The 21006-nt window shown below is 38.5% G+C and overlaps 1 protein-coding gene and 1 long non-coding RNA gene across 4 annotated transcripts in view; both read left to right on the plus strand.

Moving 5' to 3' along the window:
- Positions 1-21006, plus strand: part of LOC105145477 (Fanconi anemia group J protein homolog) — a 49023-nt gene that overhangs the window by 16426 nt on the left and 11591 nt on the right. The window lies entirely within an intron of this gene.
- On the plus strand, positions 175-13577 carry LOC147910035 (uncharacterized). Its single transcript, XR_015544966.1, has 2 exons — positions 175-253; positions 12980-13577. It is a non-coding gene; the product is annotated as an uncharacterized LOC147910035 (long non-coding RNA).

Raw genomic sequence — 21006 nt, forward strand, 5'->3', positions numbered from 1 at the left:
CTCTCTCTCTTTCTCGCAGTCCACATCTCATCTGGTCGCCGCGCTATGTCGCGACGAGACGATCGGCTTCCGTCGTGGGTGGTGGATTTTTTAGATGAGAGGAAGCAGCGGACCAATGCGGGAGAAACGCGTGCCTCCGCGACGGAGAGGAGAATTTATCGCGAGAACGGGTATCGATCTCGCGCGAGTTGGAGCGAGTCCTCTATCGAGACGCCCGCGCCAGCCGTATTATGTGCCGTCAATTGTGCGGATCGTAAGTTTTTCATAAGCCGATTTTAGCGAATGTTAATACGCGCAATCGCAATCTCTTAATACATGATATATCGCAATCATCACAAGCATGTTTTTCCATTTTGCGCTTAATTTACTGTACTAAATAATTAACGGTAGCTAAATGCAATATCGTGAGAGTTCCCGGAACTTTTACTGCCGTTAACGTGGCTGTGTCGTATTTTGCAAAACCGTTTTGCCGCTTTTCCTTTTTGCTTCATGATTTTTCATTCTTCAACTTTTATTCGCGGCAAAGCGGAATTGTGAAGAGCGATACGTAATTTACAACATGAATAATTAACATATCTTCACGCGATGTAAGATGCTAACGATCAATGGTGTTGCAATTACGTCGTATAATCGCACAGAATGAAAAATGCCATTAATCTAATTTTATAAAATAATATAAGAAATTATCTCTATACCGTTATATAAGATTTTATTATTTCTTATGCGATTTTATACAACTAAATATCCGATAAGTAATAAAGACGCAATACAATAAAGTTACAATAAAAATATCACGGGCATAAAGAATTGAAATTAATATTTTGTAATTTTGAAACATCACATTTTAATATCAAGTAAATGATTGCCTTTATTCGAATGTCGCGTATTTGACGAAACCTATCGAGCGACATAACGTTGGATCGGCGCGCAGTCGGCGATCCTATTCATCGCCGCTTTCCGTCGCCGATAGCGGAGGTCCAGGAAGAGGCTGCGCGCTCTCGTGGCAATCGGTTTCTCGGGGACACGGTATTCGGATTCGACTTCGCGTTCTTTGTCGAGGAGGTGGATGGTCTCCATCGCACACAAAGTGCCCATGTACATTGTACTCCTATCCAGGAGGATTCTGAATTCCCATTGGGCGAAAACCGTCACAGGCACCACGCCCATCGGACCTTCTATAGAGGCTCACCTATACCCATGAGTCTTCGAAGAGATTCTCTCTCTCTCTCTCTCTCTCTCTCTCTCTCTCTCTCTCTCTCTCGTTCTCTTTCTCCCTTCCTGCTTCTCTATATCTATCTCTCTTTCTCTTCCTCTTTCTATCTCCTTCCTCCTATCCCCCTCTCCCTCTTTCTCTCTTCTTTGCTCCATGTTTCTCGTCGTTCTGAAGAGACGAAGCTTCTGTGTGCTTCCGTCAGTGTATGCACACGTGCGTGTCGACAGACACGCGCCGCGAGAGAGAATCCGCGCGCATCATGGATATACATGCACGATTCGCTGCACTTTGACTCTCTTTCTCTCTCTTTTCCTCTTTCTCTTTACCTTTCCATGCAGTTTTCTCCCCTCCTTTGACTTGCACACTTGTTCTTGCCGCTTCACTACGATTTTCTATTCGCTTCTGTTTTCTGAAGAAGAGAAAGGTAGAAATACGAGGAGAAATAGAGGTAAAGAAAAAGTGAGAAAGAGAGAGAAGTGGAAGAAAGGAGTAATGCTCGAAGAAGAGGGTGAGTTTACCTAACGGAGGGTACTACTTGCTCGCACTACCCTTCGAGAAAGACGAAGGGAAGCACAAGAAAGAGTCGACAGAGTAGAAAGCACTATTAGCAAGGACTCCGATCTGTACTCGGCAGATTTCTCGAAAACAATTTATTCCTTTGTCGTTTGTAATCCGGGATAAAGGATCTTGAGATAACGAGGCCTCCTGCGCACGCGTCGCTTATACACGCGCCATGCAAAACATGAAATATGCGAGAAACCGTCATTAAGAATCGGTGCGGCTTATGAAATCGTTAGATTGCGTCAATGAACGCAGATGGAAGGATCAGAGATGCTCCTCATCTGAATATTTCGAAAGAATATTGTTCAGAAAATTAACTCGGAGAATATTGATAAAGGATTGTGCTAAGACAAGAACAGTTTTGCGGGTTAAAATGAGTGTGACAAAATATTGTATTTATTTAAGGAATGAAAAATGTTTATGTAATGTAGCTCAAGCCTTTTTGTGCTAACAAAAAATATGGAAATACGTAAAATATTTATATAGCAAAATATAAAAATTGAAGAAATAATAAGATGTATCTAAATGAATTTAATTATTATGCTCGTGTTTTGAAAAAAAATTTGATTGAGTATCGTGATTAAATGTAGTTTTCAATATTGTGTATCATAATTTATTATACTATATATAAATTATATTAATTAAATTATGCAATCGTAGGTTGTTTAAAGCCTTTGTTGATTTTATCTTAAAGATAAAATAATTTTTTTTAATTTAACGAATTTTTTGTAGTCAAGTTATTTGAGTGCATGAGAAAAAAATGAAATTACTTTTTTCTTTTACATTCAGAAAAAATACTGTTGATTCAATTAAAGTCTATATTACGAGCTGCCACTAACATAAGTGATTAATTCATATATATATATATTTTTATTGACATAAAGACCTTGATTATTGAAATAATAATTTATGCCTTTATATCAATAAAAATATACATGAATTAATCATTTTAAATAGCATAACTAATTGTGCTTATCACGATCTGTGCAGTTACCGTATTATTTTCTAAGAAATTGATATGTATTTTTAAAACTGTAATATGTGGTATCAAAGCTAAAAATTCAGGAACAAATCGTAAACGGGTAATTAAAAGTCATTGATTAATAGTTGGGAGATTGAATACGTACTCATATTCGAAGTTGTTGCATTTAGAGATTTTTACACGGTAATATTCAACGCGGAGTTTCCGCGCAAGTCGCGTCGCACAACTCTCTCAATTTGCTCCCGCGGGAAAAGTTCCGCGCGAATTCATTTCGCCGACTTATTTTCCCGCGGGAGTCGCTACGGGAAGTAGTCGTGGCCTATGATCTCGATGGAAAATCTGGGCGAGCAAAAAGTCTCATGGGATAGATATAGATACACGGATCCTGCAGCATATATGCGCGTGGCAAAAGGGGGACGGCATAAATCCGGCGACCAAGCCATCGTGTAATATCGCTTCTAATTCATTTAATTAAATATACGCGCTAGAGAGAGATAGAAAGTCTAAGTACCGATCCGGTAGGACTATACACTTCGCGAGTCGTAAAATCATAATGTGGAAACGTTGAGCTGCGCGTGTCTGGGAAAGGAAATAATTCAGGCACATTCGATCGTTCGGAAAGGTCGCTCTTGTATTTGTCAATGTTCTGTCTCTAAAAGAACCTCAAGTTTTGTATTTAAGCAAATCGCAGTTGCAACATTTTCCCTATTATTTAAGGAATTAAAATTTAGTGAAATTGGGGTTAATCTCTCTCTCTTTCTCGAATTTATGAGAGAATAAGGGCTATATTATTATTAAAATTCTACTAAAATTAAAAATTTTAATAAATGCAATTTCATTATTGCAGTTTGAAATAGAAATTTACATGACCGTCTACGAAGCGAATATAGGATATTCAGAATACTCTTCGTTTTATTAATGAAAAACTGTCGCAATTTCTAGAACATCCAAAAAGCATGCATTGAACATAGAATTGAAATCGATTTGTTTGATCTCTAAAAAATTTCAAGTTTTGAATTTAAACAAGTTGTAGCTACGACAACTTTTTTCCTTATTATTTAAGGAATTGAAATTTGAAGGCATTATTAATTTGGAGTTTGTGAGAGAGTAAAGAATACATTACTTTTTGGAAATTTCACCATGATTAAAAACTTTAACAAATATAATTTTATTATTATAGTTTAAGATAATAATTTAGATCTTTTTTATGAATCTTTACGAAACGGATATGGAGGGATTCTATATATATATATATATATATTCTTCATTCTGTCCATGGAAAACTGTCGCAATCTTTAGGATTTTCAAAAGCGTGCTTCGTATACAGATCAAAATCGTTTCGATCGAAATCGGATCCCAAGAGAAACAAGCGAACCGGGTGGCCCCTCTCATTTCGGGATGTTTCTCGCTACTTTTCTACGATTGAATTTCCGATTCACGTAAATCCTATCGCCATCGTGAGATCTCTTCACTGCCGACAATACATTGGAATAAAGAAGTCGGTAAGAGGAGCGTTCTCTCGCGGTTCGGTTTATCCCTGGTGATCTGGAGCGAAGGATGTTGTGCCTCACGAATTTCACATTTCGCCCCTTCTCACCCCGTAACCTCGACTATCTCGTACGCGAAGCAGCCCCCGGGTCAGGTCCTGTTCGAGTGTTTACGCAATAGACGCTTTTGTCCATCGAGCGATGAGCATCATTGTCTGTCCATCTGTCTGTCTGTTTACCGAATAGATATCTGCGAGAGTGGCAGGATAGAAGACCCTGTTCTCTCATCCTCCTTCCCTCTCATCTCTCCGTCTCTCCGTCTTTCTCTCTCTCTCTCTTCCCCGTCGGCGGCCTCTCCAAACTCGAAGATGTACTTTTGTGCCTTTATGAGAGAAGCTCGCCCGAGCCTCGTTCCCTCTTTTGTTCTTTGTCCGCTGCGGAGGTTTTCGTTTCCACGGTAAGAAGAACGTGAGGAGGGAAGGACGGAGGTTCCCGGCAGGATTTTGCAGGACCTTTTCATCTATATCTTCCCGATTCTCTCTCTCCCGCCACTCCCATTCTCGCTTTTACTCCTCCGGAGAGGGTTTTCGATTTCTCGGGATGCACCCTTCGCTCTTCAAGAACTACTCTCCAAGACAGGTTACCTACTGGTTCCTTTTAGAAACGACGAGGACGTGTACAAGCGAACTCCAAAATCGATCTCGAGACTCTGGCTGTTAAAGCTAAAGCTTGTTTCTAATTGGATGGACGCGTCGCTTGCCAAGTACCGTCGAGGTCGCGAGGGCATTGCAAGGCGAGCCTATTCCTCATAGGGTTTGAGTTTGAAGTACGCAAACGTAACGATGAGTGCTGATTCAGATTTACTCATTATTTCAGTTATTCTTCTCATGGATATAAAGAGCCAACTTTTGTATTATTCACGGTGATTTACATAAAGTTTTATTGATGCGTAGTTTTGTGTCTAGATCGTTATTGTTCGATATTAATATTAAGCATTTATTCATGTATAAAGAAAAATGAGAAAATACGTAAATCATCTTCCAGGTTTATGATGTCTATGTATATATTACGTATATATATAATTTTACAATTATGGATTATCTCTGGTATTTTGCGGATTATTATTTGCAATCGGGAGAAAATAGTTGGATTGTTGATTGTGAAAATGAAAACAGTTCGCACCGCTGTGTTAACAATGAAAATAAATCGCATGCAATGTCTGTTTGCGAAAACCCAGTTGCCAGATTTATCTGTCAACAAATTGTATTTAAACTGTCGACCGCCCGTCACGCTCACCCCTATATTACATATATTTTCAACGCGAAGACTGCTTTCATTGATTTCGACAATAGACCGAACGAGAGAGTATTAAAATCATCAGCCATCCATAGATGGAAAGGGTTTTAATATTTTTTTATATAATATTGCTATTGCATACGTAGGTATAATATGTAAAGTCTTTTAAACATATTTACTTTTGTCGTCTGTGGATTTTTTACGTATAATGTACATGAAATCAGTTAAGTCTCTCAAGAGCTATTCGAAGATTTTTTTATTCTTGACTTAAAATGAAAAAGGATATCCAACAGCAGCGCGTTTAACGCGTTCAAGAGCGAAATGTCGTTCGGGCGCCATTACAGTGGCCATATTTACCCTGATCGTCAGCCTCGTAGGGGGTCTGTATACTGGTGGTGTCCATACCCACCACATAAGTGGCGTACAGACTCTATCAAAAGTACATAATGTACGAGTACTGCCATTACAGCATATATATTTGCTATCGAGATGTATTTATTGCAGAACCTGATAGCAAAATTTATATGCTTTGCATTGTCCATATTATTGATATCATTCAATAATTTTTAAAAAATATTGCATTTTATCTGATATACTCTTTCTAACCAGGACTAATTTAATAGTAATTACTACAAACTTAATTATTATAATTTTAATCTTTAAGATAGGATTAGAACATTCCAAACAAATTTTATCTTTATAGTTATTTTTTAATGATATGTATAGACTCTTAAATTTTTACATTATTTATATATCCTACTTATGAGTTAAGGGAATATAAAAATGATGAATTTTAAGATTTTTGAGGAATATTTTTTATTTTTCCTTTTCTAGAACAAGATTTTTAAGATAACTATACGTGAAATACTATAGTCGCTTACTTACTTAAAGGTTAAATATTTTTCTAGACATTTCTTCTCTCTCTCTCTCTCTCTCTCTCTCTCTCTCTCTCTCTCTCTCTCTCTTTAGTAGACGTGAATTGTTTTTGCGAGTGTTAAGATTGGTGCATAAGGAATTCACTTAGAAAATGGATTTGATAAAATGTTAACGTAGGTTAACACTTTTCATGTAATTACATTTTATTTGATGAACATGTTTAATGTAATTTATTGAATCAATCGTAGAATGGTGATATCATCGATACTCGAAGAAGACCGTCACTCGAATAAAAATTCTTCTCTTGCTCTTGTGATGTTTTTCCTCTTTCTCGCCTTGAATTTTTTTTTTTTTTAAGAAGGCAAACCGAAGATAGAAAATCTTTTTTTCACCCGACTCCTACGCTTCGGACATGACTTAAGAAAAGATGCGAGGAATCTCTTTTTGCAGTTATTATTGAAGCAGTCTACATCTAATAAATCACTGCTAATAAGCCATGTTTTCTCGCTCCTTTCTTTTCATATTTCATCTTTTTTTTTTCTTATGGATATAAACATGAGCGAAGAAAACAAACGGCTGTTCTTGCATTATTGTGATAAAGCTACGTGTTATATGCTACAGTAGTATAAATAGGCCGTTAGCGAATGATGAAGACGTGAATGAAAATTGTCCGAAGGATAGGCACAATCGCGATATTGCCGGGCACAAATTTATCGCGATGAAGGAAGTAGAACGTCAAGAAATACACGTCAAAAGAGTGCCTGCTTTGAAGCTTTTATACTCTTCTTTATTTAATGATTAAACTTTATAAAGATAAAATAAAAATTACAATCATTATGGAGAGAATAATTTAGAAAAAGAAAGTGCCAAGAATCGAGCAAATAGAACTTAACTCTCAATTACGTGAGTGAGTCATTTGGATTTGAGTGAACATTTTAGTCGATCTCTATTTTTTTTTTGTACGGTTAATAATGCAGAGTTGAAGTGAGGGGATAAAAAAAACTTGGAAAAACTTGGAATCTTTCTGTGTCGATCACCGCAATGCAATTGTTTTGTTGTCTTGACGCTAATTGTAATGCAATAAAAGTTTGGCTTGGGTAACTTGGACCTGTCAAATGTAAATTCGATAGATGTTTGCTGAAAGTGAAAATTCGTTGTCGTAAGTTCCTATTTATTAATTTAAGTATATGTGTTATTTTCTTACATAATTAATACATATATTCATTATCAAAAAAAGGCATTTTTAAGAGAGAGGCGTCTTGGTGAAACGGTCGCTCTATTTTCTCGGAGTTATAAAATCGTGAATAAATAATGTCGAAATCATTATATATTTAATTTAAAATATTTTCATTGCATTTTTTTAAAGAAGAAAATATCCGACATACCTCTATTTTTTCGAACATATAAAAATGCACCCACTTTAGTTGCGTAAATAATATTATATTTTTTGAAATGAATCAACATAACATACATATTTTTTCTTAAAGTTCATCTGTTTTCACCTTTTCCAAACATTACTTATTTTTATCTGTATTTTTTTATCATAAAGATGATTTTAAAGAAAAAAACTGATTATTTCACTTTTACAAATTGTTCTTTAATATTTTTTTACATAACTGTTTCAATCATTATCAAAATCTTTCTATATTTTGATATTTCAATTCTATACATTCTGACATTTCACTAAAAAAAAAAAAGAAACAGAAATATTTTCTATTAAGATTTGTGATAATTACAGAGCTAGTTAAAGACGCCGGTAACTTGGATAACTTGGATCCAGACATATAAATTAAAACTTCAAAACGAAACACGTAGTTGAAGGTTAACCGTAAAATTGAAACTTTCGAGATTCGTTATATTGTATTGATGACTTTTTGTAATCAGATTGTTTCGGGATTGTTCGAACACTCGTGAATTTCTACTTCAAGCAAAAGATTTTTTTTTTAATCTGTATCGACATTTCTCGCTGCTGACAGCCCTATGACTTTTTGAAGCGATTAACATTTACAGGCTTATGTATAAACGTTTCGGCGCGTAAATTACTGGCGGAATTAATTACGTGACGCGCGCGCGCGCGCGCGCGCGTTTCGTCGCAACGAGTGCGTGTAATGGGTTTAACGCGATGAGGCTATGGCCGAATTTGCCCCAGATGGACGCAGACCATGGATTGAGATGGACTCCGCGGGTGGGTGGACGTGCAGGGAAGGGAGAGAGAGAGAGAGAGAGAGAGAGAGGGAGAGAGAGAGAGAGAGAGGGAGGGGGAGGAAGAGGCAGACAGACAGATGGAGAGCACAGGATAGATAAACCCAAAGCTGGGAGAATTAGTAATGCAACCAGCCGTACATACTGCTTTACGCGCGCGTGCACGTGCCGGCTGACCAATCAAAGCCTCGCGGCACTCTATGAAGCCTATCAGATCCCTTATGTTTCCTAGAGGCTCTCTCGTTACGTGCGAGAGCATCCGATTATGTCTGTGCCCGCGCATACGTGTGTTACGAACGTGTGCACGTTGCACGCCATACAGGGCGTCCCATTAACTTCGTCCCTTCCCACACTCAATTGAATTTTAATGCTGGCGATTAACTGCGCGACGCCGGCGGTTTATAATTTAAATACGACAACGCAGCGTCGCCGTCCAGGTCGTAAGAATTAATTATAAACGGGCGAAAGTGTGGGTGAGCATGGCGGTAATCAATGCGCCGGTCATTTTAAACAAATCGTTACTTGATGAAATATCGATGAGAGCTGGCGAGTTTAAGCTTCACCGCAGCTCGCGCGATGTCCGCTCGGTGAACGACCTGCCCCCTCTATCCCCCTCCCCCCCTGCTCCTCCTCCTCTCTCTCTCTTCCGTGACCGATTAATATAATCCTTGTCTAATTGCAAACTGCGTAATGATGATATCGTCATGAACCGGAGGAAGGTGCGATGTATATACGCACGCATGTTCTGGCTTCCTGGCCGCGGGAGCGTTAGTGCTTACAACGTGTTTTATTCATTCTGTCTCGCCATGCGTGATTGAATTTTAATAGCCCCTATTAATTGTACAGCTTTTGCGGTTGGAATATAAATATGGCAATGTGGTGCGCTTCACCGCCGGATAATAATTCATTCCGCGTGCGTGAAACAGTCAATTACCGGACGATAATCGTTACCATGATCGCGGTATAATTTGTCAGCGGACGATGCGACTGGGTTCTCTGTTTTTAATTGTGTATGATCATCATTAATATTTCACCTGAAAAGCGCTAGTTTCGTACACTTGAAAAATTATTTTTCTAACAAAAGTAGAACATAAAACGCGCGTTTTTTAATTTTTTGTGACACGATTAAAATGCATTCGTACGAATAATATTATTATTCGTAATTGATAAATAAATAAGAATGCACTGGCGAACATTTCCGACTCAATTACTATTATCTCTTCATTTGCTCGTTTTAAGGAATGATGTAATACTGATTATATTATATTCATAGTGTTTTCAAAGAATTGCGGTCAGTTTAGACTGATCCCTTTTAAAGATCTATTTTTCATATATTTTTTATGAGTTTTATTGCCGCCACAGGAGTGCAGGGGCGAAATGTGCGTTGAAAGCGGTTAGACGATTGAAACCGGAGAAGCCGACGAAACGCTTGCCCACTCGCCGTCGTTGATGAACAATCCGAATTTTAAAAGGCCAACTGTCGCCCGCTCGCCTGACTTTGTTCGGCAAAGGAAATCCGCTCTCGTGTGCTTTTAATTTCAGTATTTTTTTTTTTTTTTTCCCCCCCCGTTAAATGTATCGATGATGCGCCCATATTCGAGTGTACTGCTTCGCATCATGTATTTCCGCCGATTCCATATGCCATTCTCATGTGCCACGACCAGATCTATTTGGTGAATATTTTCCAACGACGGGAAACGAAGCGCGTTCCCTTTTATTTTCAAAATCGGACACGCGCGTTAAACCACTTTTGTATCGCCGATACATCTCCGGTGGTTTCTATTTTGAAGCAGAGAAGAGGATGGTAGCGCAAATAAAATTCTTCTCGCTCACGGCGACGCAAATACTGTCAGCCGAGCCGACGTTTAAAAACGCAATCGCCGTAACTGAAAATCGAAAGCTGCGCGCTTTCAGGCGATGTATCGACAGATCCATCTTACTTCTCATGGGCGTACCTCGCCTCGAGGGGCGACGTGTCGTTTCGCGTTTTGAAAATCAACGAAATCGCCGACGGGCGAAGGATTAAATCCTGCGGTGCTGCGCTCCCAAGCTTTTGGCAACTTTAGCCGTGGGCTTATTTGCACACCTGAACTCTTCCCCGATATAATTTAAGCGCGCTATTAATAATGGCTTTTCCGCGGGGTTGTCTACATTTTTGAACAACGAGATTTCTGTAGCATTCTCATCTATTTGATAGCGTTGCATATAATACAAGGTACGCAAGAAGAAACACTTTCTAGATTTCGTTTCCCTTATGTTAAGATTACTGCTATGTGGAGAAAATTCATTGTGTCGAATTTGTGCGACTGTCACGATTAAATATCATGATTTATTATTTATAAATACTCTATCGATCAATATTGAATTGTAGTATTAACTGACCAACGAATACAAATGATCAACGAACGTTGAAAGGATATTTTTTCAATGACTTGATGTTTTATTGAGCAGAGAGATATGAGTCGTGGTGATTAAATAAGGATATATTGCAGAGGGAGATATATCGCACGAAAAATAAATTGGACGCTCGCCCGATAATTTACTGATGAATAAACATAACGCGGACATTAATACCGGCACCGGTCAATAATAAATAAATTGGATGCGAAACGCGGAAAATTGTAATGTATTTACGCGTCATACTTTCGCGTGGCAACCTGCGTTTATATTCGCGCTCCGAAAGTTTTTATTAACTTCCGCGTACCGCGTAATGTTCCCACGGTAATTAACCCGGGACAATAATTCTCGCGGCTGCGGGAATAACCCAGTGCGATCCAGTTTCTGTTTCGTGCGAAGCTATTTGAAATCAATTTGTTAAGTTTACGCGTACGCTGAGTGAGACTGTATCAAATTCCAAAATTAATTTTTAATGCTTCTATGAGATTATTACAGAGATACTTTGCAATTAACTATCTTTTCAAGAGATTATTTATTATTGCTATAAAATTCTTTTACCTCTTTTATCCTAAGCCATTTTTAATTAGACTATACATGCTTTTGTGCATATTGAAAATTTTTATCATAAATTCTCGCAAGTACTCTTTACAGTAGTTCATTTGAACCGATTGCATTTACGGTTCATAATTTTATCATTTTTTTTTAGCGTTTCTCTTTTTCTATTTTTTTAATATTAATGTTTTTCAAATAATTTCTAATTTTTCTTTTATTTGAAAAGTTTTATTTATATATGCTTCTCGACGTTTTCATCATTATATATAACTAGAAGATGACTATAAATATATAAAATGATAAGATTGATTGTTTGCGTCCAACGATAACATGAATGGATGTGGAATCGGTTGTGTAAGATTGCCATTCGCGAACGCCCGGGACGACCGAGATAGAAACGTTGCGCATCATAACAAACAGCGTCAACGCTTTTCGAAAAGATTGCAAGTAACAAGTAAACTTGTAATTCCGTTTGTGCGCGATGACATCAATTCGACGCAGCATCCGGGGCATCCCAGCTGGCCCGAAGCGATCGGCATCGACGGACGGCCGGTTGCCGGTTTGTTTTTATTGAGTAGTTACTCCCGCGGAAAAAGAGGAAGCGAATATAACTAAACGCTTCGCAAAAGTACCCCGGGGGTTCTTTAGATCCCATCAATCGTGATCTGTCCGTTTTCATCGCGATACGTTTATCTCTCTTCCAGCTTCCATCAATCGTCCGTTCACATCACGCGATCGACTTAATGCAGCAGTCCGAAATATCGTTTTCTATACAAAATTTTTATTTTCATCTATTCGTGATATACGCCACTCTTCTACGCTCGCGACAAATCCAACGGCGAATTTATTTGCGATTCTTATCGTACGGAATATATGAGAAAAGAAATTCGCAAAAGGCAAGATGGTAAAACGTGACTCCATTGTTCTCGACTTATGCTGCCTTTTCAAATGATTAGGGTTCTCGAGTGTGCGCCATCGTACGTAGGGGAAAAAAATTGGCAATTAATACATTTCTGTCGTGTGTTGGCCTCCGCTCCCCGAAATCGAATCGAGCCGTCGCGACGCCATCCTCTGCGGTGCCGCGTATACTGAAAAAAAGAGCTGAGCAGAATCGAGGGAAGGACGAAATTTCGTAAATCGAGTTGGCCTTCCCCTGGAGGGTGTCGGTGCGTCTGTCCACCATATTGATCGTGGAAGCGGTAGATACCCTGCTTGCCTATATGTACGCGCGTGTGCATAGTAGCGTCGTGTGTGTATGTGCGTGCGCATGTATGTATGCATATATATATATATATATATATATATATATATATATATATATATATGAAAGAGAAAATATATATACCTCTTCTCTTTATATGTATGAGCGCATATACATATATGCGTGTATAGATATATGTATATCTGTTACAGGACGGTTTTAGGGGTGGTTTTCACCCTCGAAGAGGATAGAGAGCGGGGCAAAGGGGGACGAGTGAAGGGTGCTGACGCTGGCACGAGGGTGGGCGAGAGGCGGCTTTGCTGGCGGAGGGAGGGTTAGAGGGCTATCGGGCGACGGGGTGGGATGGTAGTATAGAGAGTGGCTGGGCAAGGAGGGAGATGAGGGATTCTGGTGGCGTTGGAGCCGACACTCGCGGGTGCCGCCGTTACCATGGTTACCACCACCCTCGCTGTGAACAAGCCCTCTACGTCATATTGGCATAGTATATTCCCCGCACCATAAAGCCAAATAATCTACCGAGTGATCCAATCTGAGAGACTCCCTGTCTAACTCGCGCCCAGCCAACTGCACTTTCGTTCGCAGATATTGAACATTCGCACGTTGGTTGTGACATGTTCCCGCTTTTGCGCTATGTTTAATGGTTGCAATGATAATTTCAAATACATATCTTTCTCTGTTGAGTTGCTACTAAAATTAATTATAATTGAAATAGATAAAATCGTGTTAAATAAATGGGGATTTTAAATATAAATATGTATATTAGATAAAATAAATTGATTTTTTACTTGATGTTGCATCTATTATATTGATCCAATACTGTTCTGTTTTGAACAAATAACAGTATATATATATATATACATACATATATAAAAAAAAATAGTAAAATGTTCATAAATCATAGAGAAATAATTCTCATATATTGAGAAGAATTTGTAACAAAGTAAATTGCATATTATATATTTTGAAAATCCTATATTGATACTCCGAACTTTGCGGAGAATCAACCAACACGCATAAAAAAATATATTGAAAAATGAAGAAATACATTGAAATGATGATTAAACGCTTGTTACGATTCGACATTCGATGCTGCTTAGAATCGATCTTTTGAAATTTGACTGACACCAGTCTCGGGGTATAAAGTACTTACAGTGTGCAGACACTCGATCAAATTTTCAATGCGATAATCCACCGCGCGAACTTAACCATTCGGCAGCGCCATATTTGCACACAGCATTCCGCGCGTCATAAAGTCAAGCGGGCCACAGAGTGATTTATTCGGGAAGGCTCCCCGTGGCCTCCATTTTCCGAACAGGGAGAATTCGAACTCGAGGCCACTCTAATTGCTACTTGATCGTCGACGATTACAAGTCGTTCGATGGCTGCCGGTTGCGCCCGCGTTTACGAGTGAGAAACAATAAATTGCATTCACAGCGTGAGATCTGCTCCGCGGGCCACGAACCGAAGTTACTTTGATCACTATCTCTCTGAAATCGGAATGCTTTGTTCGCGGTTGCACGTGTCTGCTTCAGGATATTGCTACTTGATAGTTGGCGTTCGACGGTCGGTCGTGCATTTTGCAGGGCGAGAACCAGCGATTCGGAAGTCAAAATACAATATGGGGAAAAAGTTTAGACTTAACACGTGGAACAAATGGAGATACATAGGTATATACCTCTTTCACTGTTGGGCCGATTTACGAAAATCAAAATCGAGCACTTCATCGTGATATATTTCTACAAAATTAATATTGCAATGATGCACACGTACAAATTGCAATTGTATACAGGATATTTTGTCTCTGTATAATTTTCTTTCTTTGGCTATATCTTCTTTACAACGATAGCGATTTGTACTTTTAATGGAACGTTTTTAATCGAAGCACAGGTACGATACGTCAGTGCATTCGTAATTACAAATAATAAAATTATCGCGCGTGTAATTATGCCATTTCGAGGTTGCAACGTTACGGCTAGGGCATATTATGTCAACCTTATGCATTATTGCATACAATTGCTTATGAATTATGAAATTAATTAATTTCACATTCTGCGTTGCGTCGCGTTGCGCTGATACAAAGCCACAATTGGATGCTACAATCTACCGATCGTCCTGGAAAATGTCATTTTTAAATCATGGTTAAAATTATCATTGTTGCTCGTGATGCGCCTTGTAAAACGTAAGCGCGCAATAAATGAAATTTATCAAGTAATATCCAAACGCGTAATTAATTTAAAAGGGTTAAAAAGGTTATACATAAAAAAAAGTACTGTAACAATCTCTAACCAGGAATATATGTATATAATCTATTTCTGCTAAATACTATGTTGCGTATCTCTGTTGTAACGTATTTCGATATTCAATTGAATGTATCTATGGAAAAGGGTATCGTTTTACTGCCGGATCTGCGAGCGGCGAAACGAAGTTTCAATAACCCAGTTTCGATTTTCAAATAATCCTCCCCGAATCTAAGCCGCGTCTCCTATCGCTCAAAAAATCTATTTGCTCGATCGCGAAACTTGATAGGTTTGGCAATAAAATGATTTCTTTCAAGTGAACCGTAATTCTAAATTTTGAAAAGATTTCAATTTTACGATTGGCGAAATGATAATTTTTTTTATCCGAATTATTCATTTAAATGATTAAAGAAAGCAGAGACAAAAACGCAAAAGAAAGAATTGGAAAGGATAAAAAATAAAAATATAAAAATGACTATGATTCAGAGAATTATCGGAGAAAACGATCAGAAGCTCTAATACTGCCATTTTATTCTCCAGGAAACGAGACAATGGCTCAGACGGGACAATGTTCTCTGCGCGGTTTCGCGCAAAACTTCGTTCGCTGGGATATCTAGCCGGTGGCGCGAATCGTTTTCTCGCTGCTTCACCCACGGCCGGAGGGGTTGGCGGCAGGATGGCGTACGGGGGTGGCCGGCTAAGCGAGGCTCATTTTGTTGGCGGCAGATATGGCGCGGCCCGCCGCCACCCCCAACGCTCCGGCTGCCTTCCACAGCCGCACATCCGGTGATGTGGGGTGCGCGGAGGTGACAGGGAGGGATAGATAGTTGAGCCAGGGGTGGAACGGCTGGCTGGCGACATTATTAGACGCCCCCGGTGAGTCAGTGAACGGCGGTGAGGACGAGAGAGGACGACGATGACGACGATGACGACGACGACGACGACGACGACGATGTGGTGCCGCGGGGTTGGACGGAGGATAATGAGGAAAAAAGATGATGCACGAGAGATGCTGCAGCAAGATATCGCGCGGTCGTCGTCATTCCACGCCGCGTAAAAGGCATCTATCTGTGTGAAGAAAGACACAATTTTCGCGTGCGTCTATCTCCGTCGGAGTATTAGTTCAGCTTGTGGTAAAAAAAAAAAGAAAGTCGATGATGACGAAGTACCGCGTCGTTGAAGGGATTTGAATGAAAAATGAGCAGTATCCCCAAAAGAAAACACGATAATTAAAATTATGAATAGAAATTCAGATACATATATATTGTATCCGCACTCACACATACATATATACTTTTATTAAATTTTTTCATGTCTGTTTATTTAAAAAAAACAGTTGAATTCTATGGTTTTGTTTTGTAATCACGTGCAATCCTGATTTTCATTCACAGTTATAAATAGATGAGAAGATATGTATAATCTATACTGTTCGAATCCTTATAACATTTTTTTTATTGCATGCGTTACAATTATATTAAGTCGATACATCGGACAGATTTAGCGAATTTCTTTATATTTCCCTTTCTTGCAACTCAACAAGGAAATAAAGCATCTGTGACATTAGCTAGATTTCGTGGATTAGTCAATAATGATGCCTGTGGGAAATGAGCTCTCGAGCGTACCCGCGAACTTCTTATTCCCAAAATTAAACGACGTCGGTTCATCTCTGCAACTCACAGCCGGAGCTTTTATTTGATTCGCTATGCGACAACCAAGATAGCCGACGTGGCGCCGAGCATGGTGCTCATCCGTACTCCCTCATGCTCGCGGATGCGGTCTGAAAGCTTTTTCGCCGCATAGGATGAGGAGGAGAAAGAGGAGGAGGAGGTAGAGGGAAGAGATGGAAGAGGGATGAGGTGGTGGCGGGAGCGAGCAGGCGGGTGATGTTCCATCATGGGGAATGAAAATCAGGGGCCCCCTCGGGGCTCGGAATTAAAATGGCTGTCACACGCAGCCGGGGGTTGTGCTCTTCCTGCGGAAAACCTCGGCAAGAGGAGGAGGGGGGAGGAGGAAGAGGATGAAAGGTACCCATTCCCTCCTGCTGCCGCTTGCCACCCTTTAACCACCCTCTTCCTACTTCTCCGACATTTTTTTGTTACCTTATTCTCTCTTTCCCGCTGCCTGCCTGTCTTCCTCTTTTTTAATCCGTTTCTGCTCCTATCGGGATCTCCACTCTTTCGTTTTCAAGACGACCTGTCGTCCGCCGTTTGATCGACACCGATATTCGATCAGTCGCGATAGCTATATCAGCTATGGATAGAAGATTTATATCCGGGCGTTAGTTAACGAGACGCAAAGTCTAGTAAAGTTAAATATATAGTTACGTTAAGAAAATATGAAAAGGATAATCTTAAGGCGAAATGATTTGATATTTATAAATTAATAATTTTTATAAACTATGTGATATTAAGAACGATGCTCCTGTGACGAACAATAGCTTCTTTTACGTATTATAAAAAATATGAACCATAAACATGATAAAAATATGTTAAAGAAGTTATAATTTTTGGGAAAATAAACATTGATATTTGCTTTTTTACAGAAAATAACTAAATTATATGTAAATAAATAACATGTTGAGTTATAACTGTTTGTACAATTCTTTTATTAACTTTATCTTAGAACACCCGGTATAATCTCACTGTGTTTCCGTTGTAACCAGTTTGTGCGTCGTCGAGCCAATCTTGCCGAGGGTGCGTAGCTCCTATAGCGTTCCCCCTGTTACGCCCCACCCTCTCTTTGGTCCCCGAGGGGATCGAAATTAAAATGACAATGAGGGCAGATCCGAAGGGTGGCTAAAAATGCGTACCCTTGCCATCGTCCAATCAGCAACGAATCCCACGACGCCATCGCAAACCTTTCCCCTTCTGCTTTCTTTTTTTTCTTCCTGCGGCTCTTCATGTCCAGAGAAATGCCACGAAATGAAAACGTTTAAAGCGCGATGATCCTTCAGTAAAATCTCCAACCCTTTTCGTCTCCATTGCTTGCAGTTCTTTGGAAAAGTTTTCAAGTAATCGGACGAAATCGGAGAGTGATTTCTACTCTGTTCAACAGCGGCGATTGTTATCGTTGAAAATAATAAAAATAATATTCTTTGGATGTGTGAAATGAAACGCTTCCATAAAACCGATTAACGTTTATTATTTAATCCCACGATCTATATGTATTGTACAGATTCCAATAACTACTATTACTTGTTTTCGTAATATGCTAAACTGAGTTTACTTATTCGTCATTAAAAGAATGTTTATTACTTTTAATGTTATCGGGATGCTTGACGTTTGATTTAGAAGAATTGATTTTAGATATATATATATATATATATATATATATATATATATAAAATATCTTTTTAATTTTATTTTACTGTTTTTTCATTGCAAATATATGTATGTGATGTTTTAAAATCGCTAAAAATATGCAAGAAAAGATGTGGCGAAAAAATGTATAATCGTGCTCGAAAATATACGCAAATATTTTTCAATCGCACAATGAAAACACAGAGAAGGCGCAACGATGCGAGTTCGACGCATAACCATTGGTTTCTCACCTAGCGTGTTTGGATATTTCCATGAATATAAAAACGTGATTCGTATTCACGTGAAACACTGATTTCAGATCTATAATACATTTTTTCCCAGTTTTCTGTATTTTTGAGCATTTCAACAAAATGATATCGTGAAATGATAAAATTTCTCGATTGCACATTTGTCAGTCGATCGGTCATTTCATTCGAACTTGTTTATGAGAACATTGTCTTGGGGTTATCTACTGTATTTATGAAATATACTTTTACTTGTATTATTAATTGATATTTGTACCTAAATGATTAAACATACCTATAAAAAACCTGGTATATTTAAGTATATCCACTATAAATTATGTACATATATATATATAAAATATAATAATTATTGCGGTGTATGAAGTGTTGACGGATTGTTGTATTGCCGTCAAGTTTCTCTCATTCCCTCTTTTCGCCATTACGTGAATTGCGCCGGTCGCAAGACCGCGACACGAAAGATACAGGCGTAAGAAAAAAAAGTGAATTGACGGGAAGAGGGGAAGTAGTTAGGACGAAGGCGCGCAGGACTAAGAAGAACGAAAACGATATCCGTCGGCACGTGCACGCGGTTAAAAAGGTTCACGAGATTTTGCCGCGTCGGCCGCGGTTCAGCCCGGTAAAAGCGGAAACCGGCTGTCGTGATACGGATCTGACCAATCATAAAGGCCGCACATATACACGCATAATGGCCACTCATTCATCTATCCAGGACCGCGCAGTGGAACAAAGGCGGAAATTAGTTAGGTTCGTTATGCTTATTAATTGACTGACATTTCCGTCATTTATTGTACAGCGAATCGGAAACTGCTCTCTCGTGAAGCTCTTGAGAAACGGGCCCCATTTCTATACGCGCGTGGAGCTATTGCTACAGGACGTAGGTTTCATTGAATGGACAAAGTCAATGATTTGAAGAAACGTGCCGACGCTTCTGTGGATAGCTTTCGCAGTCAGATTCAGAACTGAGATAGAGATTTCCATACAATAAAAACTAACATGTGCGGATGACAAGAACAAAATGCATTAATGTGTAATATAGGTAGTGAAAGACCTCATTACATGGAAGATTATCTTTTTCTGTAAAATTTTATCAGTCCTTGTATTTCGACGTATTTTAAAACGTAAAAATAACACGATTCTCCAATATGAAAATGGAAAAATGACTTTATCTTTTATAAATGAAAAAAAAAAGATCTTATCTTTCAGTAGAGAGTAACATCAAAAGCTAAAGACATTGTTAAAATAGATCTCAATTTAAAAAAAAAACATTTGAATGAGACAATTTTATCATTTTTGCATTCTGGAAAATTTATTTACAAATAATGATAGAATATTAAACAGAGAAACGAGATAATGTTTAGAATGAGAGATGAGCGTTTGGTAATGTTTTCAGGAATAAAACTTTCATAACGTTTCGAGAAAATGTTGAAGATAAGCTTAGGATAGGCGATTCATCACATAATATTCTGCGACAATTATATAATATTAATTATTGATTAATACACGTTTTTATTAGCAGTAATACGGCTGGAGGAAAACGATACGAGCGGAATAGAGGAAAAGAAAATGAAGCGCACACGAACGCAAGATGCGACTCGAGTGAATCGCAGAAAAATTGCACATAAATGAGAAGTTTTTCATATAACGTATGTTAGCGTATAAAAGGCACAAAAAGATATATGACGTTACGGTATCTATGCTCTGTGCGCTCAAAGAGAAAGCATTCGTGTACGAAAATCCCTTTTTCGTACGCGTGGTGAACCGTTATTATGTTACGTCTAAATATCCTTTATTCATATCGTTAACAAACATGCGAAAAATATCTGAAATACCGAATTTTTGAAAAAATGATTTTTAATGAGAAATTGTTTAGATTTCCTGGAAAGACGATTGCAAATTATCGTTTTCTTCTCGTCGCGTGTGCGACATATATCTTGTAATTTTTGCATAGCGCGTCATTTTTAAAAATTACCATCTTTCGACACACGATATCTCGTTATCTGGTCCCTGTGAATATGGAGAAGAATTGAAAAATGTTGGTATGATACATGAGGGGATAAAGCAATTACGTGGATTCACTAATAACGGTGCCCATATAGTATGCTGTTTTCTCTCTTCACTGATCCGCCTTCGTTAAATATAAACTGGTCGAAACAATGATTTTCTGTTACATTCTAACAACTATAAAATTGCATCTCTCACATTGTAAGTGTATTCAAAAAATTTTTTCTATCACTTTTCTCTCTGCTTGAAGAATTTTAATTTATCATGTAATTATATCTTATTTAAAGAAAAGGAAGTTACTATTTTCATGCGCACAATAATTCGTACTCGTTTCAAACGTTTCCTCTGTAAACGCGCCATGTTCTATCGCGTATTCATTTTATGCACCCCTCATGAGAAATTGGTAAAAAATGGC

This window comes from Acromyrmex echinatior, chromosome 4, assembly GCF_024713525.1.
Source record: "Acromyrmex echinatior isolate Ae372 chromosome 4, ASM2471352v2, whole genome shotgun sequence".
NCBI classification, from domain to species: domain Eukaryota; kingdom Metazoa; phylum Arthropoda; class Insecta; order Hymenoptera; family Formicidae; genus Acromyrmex; species Acromyrmex echinatior.